The sequence below is a fragment of the Brachyhypopomus gauderio genome, chromosome 1, assembly GCF_052324685.1.
Source record: "Brachyhypopomus gauderio isolate BG-103 chromosome 1, BGAUD_0.2, whole genome shotgun sequence".
Lineage (NCBI taxonomy): Eukaryota > Metazoa > Chordata > Actinopteri > Gymnotiformes > Hypopomidae > Brachyhypopomus > Brachyhypopomus gauderio.
In genome coordinates, this window is record NC_135211.1 from 39,663,927 (window position 1) to 39,672,725 (window position 8,799).

An 8,799-nucleotide genomic window follows, 5' to 3' on the forward strand; every position below is an offset into this window, starting at 1 on the left:
CATATGAAATGATGCTCCACCTTCATCCAGTCATTTAGGTTCTAATGTTCATTAATATTCATGTTCTTTATGTCACATGAATTTTCATGATCTTTCAAGATACTGAGAACTGTTACTAAATAACAGTAACACATAAATAGAAAAGTAAAAAGTTGTATTTATTGAAATCGATCAATTCAACAATATCAAATGACAATAAATCATGAAATGTAAACATATTATTGGTTTTGGTACAGACATACTTTAAATTTTGGGCAGGTCCATGTATGGCTCAGAAATGGGCCTGTTGTACTAGTGGTTGAGTTAAAGACCAGTTCTGGTATTAGTGGTACAAGTGCAGCTGAGATGTGGCCCTGTTATGGCTGTAGGCCGGTTGAGTTCCTGCACACCACATCTGGCCTATTTCTGTGCCATCATTCCATGTGGTATGTGGGCCCACATTCCATGTGGTAAATACCCACTGTGGTCCACATCTGGGCCACATTGAATTTGCTATCTAGGAAGTGGCGGTGAGACCTAAGAGACCATGAGAAGATGTTGGTATCCTCTTGCTGAGCCTGGTTCACATCCTGGAAGGTCTGGATCATGGCAGCCACGCCTGTGATCGTGGTTGTAGTAATCCTACTCTGCTGTGGGCTGTTGTTTTGTCAATGTTGTATGTTTGTGTTTTACATGCAGGTGCATGGATACCAGATGGCTCAAACAGATGAAGAAATAGAAAAAGAGGAAGATAAAGATCCTGTTTATATTCATCTGATAGATGATGCAAGGGCCACTAACGGCTATTTGTACTTACAGCAATTACAGAATTATGAAGAAATCAGTATTTATGCAGAGCTCAACTACATGACCCCACAGGTCGAAACCTGAAAGGATTGTTGTTGGTGAAGTCAGCTGTGCTTGGCCCAACTTTACATTTTTTTGCAATATAGTGACATGTAATCAATACGATGCTTGCAGCATTTTCAATATAGAATATAATATTGTAGAGGAAAGTGCAAAAAGGGGGAATTGCGTTAGAAACGATGAGATCACTAAGTGTGGGCCAACGTCTAGCCATTGATTAAAGACAGGTTCTAAATACAATTTAGAGTCACACCAAAATGACACTTTACAGTCACACTACCCTTGCACCTTACACAGTCACAGCAACACGACATCTTACACAGTCACACCAACACAACACCTTACACAGTCACACCAACATGACACCTTAAACAATCACAGGTGCTAGATCTCAAGCACTTCCCTCTCACTGTATTTCATCTCCACTTGATTTAAATAGGAAATTTAAATAAGACTTTTTACATCAGATTTTGTCACAAACCACTGTAGAGACATCCAGGACCATGTTACAGACACCTGGGATCACTTTACAGACATCCAGGACCACTTTACAGACATCCAGGATCACGTTACAGACACCTGGGATCACTTTACAGACATACAGGACCACTTTACAGACATCCAGGATCACGTTACAGACATCCAGGACCACGGCCCCAGTGAATGAGCCAAAGGTAATAATGGCAATGACAAACTCAGTAAGATCATGAGGAAGAAACCTGGACAGGAACCAAGACTCAAATGGTACAGCACAACAAGAACATGTGACCTGCTTCAGTGTATGTGTGTGTTTGTGTGTGTGTGTGTGTGTGTGTGTGTGTGAACATGTCCAGAGATAAGGATGCTGTTTTACTGACAGCTCAACATCAATAATATCATATAATCTACACTGTGGCAAAGTTCAGAACGTAGATCATTTGAATAATATAATTTATTGTATAATAAAAGGTGAAACCTCATGGTAGCCACACATGTGATCGTGGTTGTAGTGATCTTACTCTGCTGTGTGCTGTTGTTTTGTCAGTGTTGTATGTCTGTGTTTTACAGGCAGGTGCATGGATACCAGATTGCTCAAATAGATGAAGAAATAGAAAAAGAGGAAGATAAAGATCCTGTTTATATTCATCTGGTAGATGATGCAAGGGCCACTAACGGCTATTTGTACTTACAGCAATTACAGAATTATGAAGAAATCAATATTTATGCTGAGCTCAAATACATGACCCCGCAGGTCGTGACCTGAAAGGATTGTTGTTGGTTTTTTTGCAATATGACATGTGACATGTAATCAATACAATGCTAGCAACATCTTCAATATAGAATATAATATTGAACAATTTGTAGTGGAAAGTGCAAAAAGGTTGAATTGAGTTAGAAACTATGAGATCACTAAGTGTGGGCCAAAGTCTAGCGATTGATTACCCTATCACTACCTAAATCTATCTATCACTATCTAAATACAATTACAGAATCACACCAAAATGACACACAAAAATGACCAGCCTTATGTAACCCCTGACTTGATAATTAGTGCAGAGTAACTCAATGTTTTAGACCAGTTGCTAGACTCGGCTGGAGTACAATAGGAACCAAAGTGAGTGCGGAATGAATTGGCTGGAGGCAGGTACTGATCAAAAGACTGTTATTATTTTGAAGACAATCAAAATATAAAGAAACACAGCTTAACAAGAACAATGAATAAGCCGGCATATAAAAATCAAACCCCAGTCCTATTGAGCTCAATGTTTCAGTGTCTGTCGTTAGTCAAGTCAAAATATTGGTTCTTCATTCAAGTTCAGTTCTTTTTTCCTTCAGTGTCTTGTGTCGTTACCGCGCGGTGTTCATGCAGATGAGAAGAATAATGGATGTTCAGGGCTGCTCTGGGTATTGTCTCGCCATTTCCGTCCGGAGAGAATCCAAGGATGCAATCCAGCAATCCTGTTCCAGCTTTTAAATCAGCAAACAAACCTAGCCTACGCACAATAATTATATTATTGCATACAGCTAAGACAACCCACATTCCTATCTATTCCTACAGCTATAGCTTAGTTTTAATCTTCATTTCTCTTATTACTATACACTGTATTCCCTGACAGTGTAGTGAACTCATTAAAATTATTCTGTTCGTAAGCAAAACAGTTCAAACAGCTTAAAACAAGTTAATACAACAATATTCAAGTTTTAATCTCAATAAACTCAACATTTTCAAGTAAAGACAATCACTAAACTCATTGTTTTTTATTTAATATTTACGGAGCGTCTGACGCAATGCGCTCCTGCATGACTATTGGTTAAAACCATCTAATTAGCATACTCGGATTTCTGAACAAACATGGTGGACAGTGCGACTGGTGCGGGAAAACTAGTTTCTTAGCAGTTATTTTTTAAAACAGTTAATTACCCCCTTTAACTCGATAAGTACATGTACTGCTGTAAACACTGATATAAGTTGCGGTAAGAAATGTTGTTGTTTTTCTTAAAGAAGCTATTTTGAATTGCGCGCGCTTTTTTTTTTTAACTCCAGCGCGCGCGCCTGGTTAGCAGCCCCAGGGGGGAGAGCGCGAGAGGGAGAGAGCTGCTGAAGCCTCAGAGTGAAATACTAGTGCCAGTGGTCTTCATTCTCCTCACTGTGGCTGCTCTTCTCATGCTTGAAATTGTAATTGTTAAAAATCTTTTAATTGTAGTTCGTTTTTGAGGTAAATAAAACTTGTAGTTTGTCCCTTTACTTTGCCTGTAACTTGGCTTGTGACATGTAACAGCTAGTTAGGTTAACCTGCTAAGCTAGCGTTAGCTATCTAGCTAACGCTAAAGAGAAACGTCTAGATACGTCTAGCAGTTGTTAATGTCTAAACTTGGTAAAACTTTAGTTACTGTCTTTGTAATTTAGACTGTGTTTAAACTTGTATTTCCCCTATCCGTTTTTAGTTTGAGTGAATTTGATATTCCTGCACTGACAACAGAAAATGCAAATAATAGTCTAAAGCAGAGCTAAACTTTAATTCTTTTTGCAATGTGTTCCTTTTATTATTACTTTGCATGCTTAAGGATTTAATGATGCAGATGCGTTGATGTAGATGCAATTCTTGATGGCTTTTGATTTTTTAAAAATAATTTCAAAGTCATGATTCTTTGGTATTGACTACTGTAAACACATTGATACATTTGTTGCACGGTCAAAGACATTTGTATTTTTGCGTGCATGAATAGGGTGCACTAAAAACTAATCTGTGTCCAGCCCCCTAAAAGATAACTGCATAGGTAAGTCTAATGAGTAATAATTAAGTGCTAATTTTGTAAGCAAATGCACTCTGTCCAACAATAGAGCATAGAGAAATACAACAGTTTAATTTGACCTGTACTCTTTTCTGAAACCAGTTTAGACAGTACAGAATCCATAAAACCCATATTTAGAAAACAAATACATTTTTAGAAATATAGAGCTCCAAGTTTTAGATTTTTGTCCATTGCCTGGTTGTCATTTTGTTTATATTGGCAGATATGGAGTGGAAATGCAGGTTATGTGGTGCCTTCTCTGATACTCGTGGCAAGTTACTTGGTCATTATCGCTTGCAACATAACCATTATTCGAAAGTCTGTCCTTTGCCATGTCTTTACAACTCATGTATTTGCACATTTCGGTCATTCAATGCACTTAAAATTCATATTTCCAGGGTTCACAGAGAGACAAAATGGACAAATCAAGGAGTGCAGGAGTGCAAGTGGTGTATACATGTCCCTTGTGTAGTTTTAAGCAGCCTTTTTCTGAGAAAACACTTTTTGCTCATTTAAGAGGGCATTTGAGGACCCATGAAATAGTAACATGTCCATATAAGAGCTGTGTTTATAGTACTAATGTTTACACTTCCTTTAATGCTCATAAAAGCAGAACACATGGAGACTGGTAATGCAGATCTCTTTAATGATGTCTCTGCTGGTGAAGATTCTGTAGGCCTGTGTGCTGCTGGTACTTTTGTGGGAAATGTTGATCTGTGTGAGGGGTTGGGACCATCTGGGAATGAAAACACTTTAGAGGATGAGGATGATTATCCATGTGACATCAACCAGTTAAATGTACACTTGCTTCACAATTTAAACTTTTTTTAAAGATGCAGGCTATTCTTCATGTTTCTGATCTAGCAGCCCAGGAGATAGTGGAGCATTTGCGTCAGGTGTTTCTCTTGTCTAGACCTCTTCTGAAACAGAACATAAGTCAGGTGTTGCAGAAATATTCCACCACTGTCAATGATGCCGTTCTTGAAGAAGTTGTTAGTGTTGTTATGGACAGTAATATTTTTGTCAGGGCAACAGCTGGAGGGGCAGAATTATCTTCCAATAAACGAAGGAAGTCCTTTATAGAGAGGTCCTATCCTGTAGTCATGCCTTTCCAGTACATCATACAGGGTTCCCGCGGGGTCTTAAAAAGTCTTAAAATGTCTGAAATTCAAAACTTTAAATTTAAGGCCTTAAAAGACTTAAAAAACAGCCAGATTTTCATCCAAGGTCTTAAATTTAATTTAGTCAGGTCTTAAAATTTTACCTTAGTTAATTTTAGAAAAGTGTAGTTTAATCGAAACGTCCGGAAGTCAGTTCTGTGTTGTCTGTGTTTGTGCGGGGCTACAGGTGTTGGTACGTGTTAATTAATTAAACTACAAAACCCATAATAACCGCAGGCAGGAAACGGCCCTTGTCACGAAAAGCCTTCACGCAATTTTGTGCCTCATCCCCGCCGTCTTCGCTATCGTCAGTGCCGGGTCCCGCCGGACTCCACCGCAGTATCACTAGTGCTTCGGCTAACGATATTCGGGCTACATTAGGATAGAGTGACGGCAATGTTCCCTGGTTCGAATATCGCGAAAAAGTTTTCGTGTGGACTAAACAAATCGCATATATAGCTAGATTAGGCTTGGCAGACTTCATCAAGAGAGAGTTGATACGCTCTTACCGGGCCGTATGTGTTAATGTTCGATGAAAGCTTTAATTCAACCACAAAATCCAAACAGCTGGATCTTCATGTTCGGTTCTGGAGCAATGGATATGTGCAATCGAGGTACATGGGCTCTCATTTCATGGGCCATGAAACAGCGCAGGATCTACCAAAACTTATCAAAGTAAGTGATCCTTACTTATGCTCCACAGTCTTCTTTTCAATGTGTTAACCATTTTATACAATTAGGCTACAATACAAAAACATCTCAGAACCATGTACTGTCCATGGCATTGAGTTAGAGAAATGTTTCAATGCATGCTAAATCCCAGCTAGAGGAAATAAAAATATATTTACTGTGTTAAATCATGTAAAATGTAAAAAAAAAACAACTATGCCCTGTAGATGGGTTATGTCATGTTTTGAAACATGTTCCACTGTCCCATGCTCTGTTTCATGGATTGCACATGGTTTTATTTACATTGTACTGATGTATTGCCTTTTAGTGGGCATATATACATAGGGTAAAAACAGGTAGTGTGTCCCAACGTTTTCAATGTTAACATTCAAATTCATATTCAGCATGGTTAGACAAAGTAAGTTGGTTTCATCGGGATAATAAATAGAAAAGTAGGTAGGGGGTTAAAAAAGTTTTGTGTGTTTTAAGATACAGATGGCCTGGGGAAAGAAAATTCTAAGCCTTTATTTAATTAGTTAATTTTATAATTTCATTTATTTCAGTAATTTAACCAAAATGTAACATTTAATAAATTTTATCAGCTGCAGGGTGTGAGGATTTTGGTCAAACCATGCCTTAGACATACTTGAAGATAGGCTGAGTCTACATGTTGTTAAATGTATAATGTGTGTATGATTATTTAATTTGATGGTGTACGTCTATCTTTTTATCTCTTATTTTCCAACAAGGAGGTGGAGGCAGAAAACATGCAAGAGGACACAACTGGCACACACAGACTCATATGTGACTGTCACAATGCATGGAGGTGTCACAGGTTCCCCTCACCAAGGAACCCTTAGCATCTGTGGGTGCAGCACGGTCAAAATACTGACTCTTTCTGGATCAGGAATGAATCAGGAAAGAAAAGGAATCCCAGAGCCAGAAAAGAAAGCTGACTGAGCAGTCTTTAGAGGACCTTAAGAAAAGGAAGAAAAGCTTGGAAGACGTATCCACTTGTCTTGCTAGAGTGGCAAATTCTCTTGCAGAAGAAGCTGAGGGCAAGGCTGGATCCAAGATGGCTCAGCTCCTTTCCAAGTCAAATGCTGAGATTGGTACTGAAAAGGAAGAACTCAGAGATATGTAGGGTGAGGTTGTATGTAGATATGCTAGTGTTGTGTTGGTAAGGTTGCTTGGGTTGAGAATGTTACTATTTTGATTATCTGTTTTAATATTGAATTAATGTAATCCTGTAACTAAATTAATCAAAATAAAATGTTTTAAGAGTTTCTGGGATCATTGGATTGTTTGTGGTAATATGTTGTGTTGGTCTTAAATTTCACTGAGAATGGTCTTAAAAGGTCTTAAAAAAGTCTTAAATTTAACTCACTGAAACCTGCAAGAACCCTGTCATAGAACATGGGCACACAGCTGTGTATGTCCCCATACTTCCAATGATTCAGGAGCTGTTCAAACATACTGATGTATTTGATAAAATTCAAGAAGCACGTTGCTCTGTGCCCAGTCACTACATTAGCCATCGAGATGGTTCATACTTTCATGCAAATGAACTGCTGACACCATCAGATGAGCTGAAATTGCCATTAATTTTATATGTTGATGAGATTGAAATTTCCAATCCTTTAGGCACTTCAAGGAAAATACATAAACTCCTATCAGTATACTGGGTTCTTGCAGATCTGCCTAGCAAATATCGATCAGCCTTGCATGTTATACAGCTGGCAATATTATGTAAAGTGCCAGATCTCCAGAGTTGTGGATATGAAAAAGTTCTTGGTCCGTTGGTGCAAGACATTCAGACACTAGAAAAAGATGGCGTGTTCATTGAGTCTCTTGGTCAGTCTGTCAAAGGCACTGTCTTCTGTGTTGCAGCAGATAATCTAGCAGCTCATGGATTAGCAGGCTTTATCCAGTCTTTTAGGTCAGAATATGTATGCAGGTTCTGCCTGGCTACCCAAGACCAGTTTCGATCTCATGATGCTTCTGAGGGTGATTTTGTTTTGAGAACCAAAGCAGGCCATGACCTGAATGTGCAGAATGTCACCCAGGGAGAATGTGGCAATAAATTTGGGGTGACAAGTGACTGTGTCTTAAGACAAGGATTGAATCATTTTCATCCCATCACTGGTTTCCCCCCTGATATTCTTCATGACCTCTTGGAGGGGATTGTGCCAGTAGAGTTAGCTTTATGCGTTCAAAAAATGATCCGTCTTAAGTATTTCACTCTTGACTTTTTGAATCATAAAATTGTGACATTCCCATATGAACATGCAGACAAAGTTGATAAGTTTTCACAATTGGCTTTGGTTTATGCTTCGAAAATGACCATAGGTGGTAATGGGCATGAAAATGCTGCCTTACTCCGGCTACTTCCCTTAATAGTGGGTAATTTAATTCCAGAAGGAGACTGCGCCTGGGCTGTATTAATGGAATTAAAAGACCTGCTGGAGCTAGTCTTGTCCCCAACTTTTACTGAAGAAACAATTCAGTATTTACAAAGCAAAATTAGGGACCACTGACAGTTGCTACTTGAGGCTTTTCCCCAGTTTAGACTCCGGCCAAAACACCATTACATTGAACATTACCCAGAACTGATCAGATGTTTTGGTCCTCTTGTTCACTTGTGGACCAGGCGATTTGAGGGTAAACACCGCTTCTTTAAGCGGGTTGTACATGACACTCAAAACTTCAAAAATGTGCTCAAGACACTGGCTGTCAGACACCAGCATATGATGGCATATTAGTGCTCCAGGGTTCTTCAAACCACATCAGCAAGCATCTGTTGTGACTTCTGTATTGGTTTCAACATTGCCTGAAGTTGCTCAGCATTACA

At 38.9% G+C, this 8,799-nt stretch overlaps 1 long non-coding RNA gene across 1 annotated transcript; it reads left to right on the forward strand.

The window, feature by feature from the left end:
* The first annotated feature begins 4,341 nt into the window (after nucleotides 1-4,341).
* Nucleotides 4,342-7,241, forward strand: LOC143520272 (uncharacterized). The gene is made up of 2 exons (XR_013132564.1): nucleotides 4,342-5,954; nucleotides 6,698-7,241. It is a non-coding gene; the product is annotated as an uncharacterized LOC143520272 (long non-coding RNA).
* Nucleotides 7,242-8,799: the final 1,558 nt, after the last annotated feature.